Source organism: Oncorhynchus gorbuscha, linkage group LG10 (assembly GCF_021184085.1).
Source record: "Oncorhynchus gorbuscha isolate QuinsamMale2020 ecotype Even-year linkage group LG10, OgorEven_v1.0, whole genome shotgun sequence".
In the NCBI taxonomy this organism is placed as follows: Eukaryota; Metazoa; Chordata; class Actinopteri; order Salmoniformes; family Salmonidae; genus Oncorhynchus; species Oncorhynchus gorbuscha.
Window position 1 is genome coordinate 24,847,411 of NC_060182.1, and position 2,500 is coordinate 24,849,910.

The following is a 2,500-nucleotide window of genomic DNA, read 5'->3' on the forward strand; positions in this document are numbered from 1 at the left end:
TTTGTTCTAAGGTCATAGTGTGCTGGAGTAGTGAGGGAGCATGGGGGTATGGCTGGACTAAAGACACACGGCTTCTTCCTGCTATGGGGAGCACCTGGAACACAGACCATATTAGGACTAAATCACTAAACAACAAATAACAGTCACGGCACGGCATACACAAAATACCTAAAATCCATTCAGAGAAATTTAGCATAATCCACAAAATCTGTAGGAAAAAGTAGAATATGAATCCCACACTACAATTAGCTGTACTAAAAAACAATGTAGGCAATGATGGCTGTGTTTGTGAGTGTGGTCACAATGGACAATGTGGGCCAGGTGCTGTGGTTCTGCTTATGTTATACCTGTGATTGTGTTGATGACAACAGTACCATGACCTTTTCACACGCATACGTCCGGGTTGTGACATCAGAGTAATCCTGACAGTTTATCTGCCCCGAGTCTGGTGTCGGATATCATAGACCTAATTTGACCACACACACACACACACACACACACACACACACACACACACACACACACACACACACACACACACACACACACACACACACACACACACACACACACACACACACACACACACACACACACACACACACACACACACACACACACACACACACACACACACAAACAACTGCTGGTCCAAGCATCTGCTAGATGGCCGAGAGACTGATGTCGATACATTAATGTGATCATTGATTGTGTGTCTCATGTTCAAGGCCACTGTTTTTCCTTGTTCAATATTTTATGATTAATCTTCGATGTGTAGCTTCTCTTCCAAGGACCATGTGTGTGTGTGATAATGAGTGCTGCTGACTGGCATTACTGACTAGTTCCCTTTCACACCCTCTAGAGATGGACATCTGCACGGTGCCAGTGAGATGCCAGCCTGTCCACAGTGTGTGTACGACCCTGCAGCAGATGTGTGTGTATGTGTCAGATTGGCTTGCAACTGATGTTCTGCCACACCCCTATGTCTCAGAAATGGTAAATGAGAGTATAGTGTGTGTGCCTTTTCTCAACAATATGGTGTCACTGTTTGTTTTCAGCTATTTACATTTGACATATGTGCGTGTTATTTTCTTCTCTCTGTGTGTGTGTGTGTGTGTGTGTGTGTGTGTGTGTGTGTGTGTGTGTGTGTGTGTGTGTGTGTGTGTGTGTGTGTGTGTGTGTGTGTGTGTGTGTGTGTGTGTGTGTGTGTGTGTGTGTGTGTGTGTGTGTGTGTGTGTGTGTGTGGTTAATATGTTGCTGTGGCTCCAAATCCGTTGTGAACAACCGGTTAATGATTAACCTCTTTAAATACTTTAAGTGAGACTCAGATCCAGACTCTCAACCTACTGTACACTACAACCCAGTGTCAGCCACTTACCTAACCCTTACCCTGACCCTCAGCATCAGCCCAAACCAAGAGCCATAGCTAGCCAAAATAGTTCCCACTCTGGAACACTCAGAACCAGTCAAATGAAGGTGAAGCTACAACACACGTAGACCCACGTAGAGATCATGCCACTGAGCAGACACAGAGAGAAGTCAAAGAGCCAGGTGTAATAACAAAACATGTGGGACTTGGGGAGGGGGGGGGTGAAGGAGGGTGGAAAGGAGAGAGGGGGAACGAGAGAGAGGAGAGAGAAGGAATGAGAAAGAGGGAATGAGAGAGGAGAGGAGAGAGAAGGAATGATAGAGAATGAGAGAGGAAAGGAGAGAGAAGGAATGAGAGAGAGGGAATGAGAGAGAGGAGAGAGAATGATAGAGAATGAGAAAGAGGGAATGAGAGAGGAGAGGAGAGAGAAGGAATGATAGAGAATGAGAGGGGAAAAGAGAGAGAAGGAATGAGAGAGAGGGAATGAGAGAGAGGGGATGATAGGGGAGAGGGAATGAAAGAGTAGAGGAAAGAGAAGGAATGAGAGAGAGGGAATGAAAAAGGGAATGAGAGAAGAGAGAGAAGGAATGAGAGAGGGAATGAGAGAGGGAATGAGAGAGGAGAGGAGAGAGAGAGAATGAGAGAGGAGAGGAGAGAGAATGAATGAGAGAGAGGGAATGAGAGAGGAGAGCGAAGGAATGAGAGAGGGAATGAGAGAGGGAATGAGAGAGGAGAGATGAGAGAGGCGAGGAAAGAGAGGGAGTGAGGGAGGAGAAGAGAGAGAGGGAATGAGAGGAGAGAGAGGGAATGAAAGAGGAGATGAGAGAGAGGGAATGAGAGAGAAGGAATAAGAGAGCAGAGAGAGGGAATGAGTGAGGAGACGAGAGAGAGGGAATGAGAGAGAAGGAATAAGAGAGGAGAGAGGGAATGAGAGAGAAGGAATAAGAGAGGAGAGAGAGGGAATGAGAGAGAAGGAATAAGAGAGGAGAGAGAGGGAATAAGAGTGGAGAGGAGAGAGGGAATGAGAGAGAGGGAATAAGAGAGGAGATGAAAGGGAGTGAGAGAGAAGGAATAAGAGAGGAGAGGAGAGAGAAGGAATGAGAGAGAAGGAATAAGAGAGGAGAGGGAGGG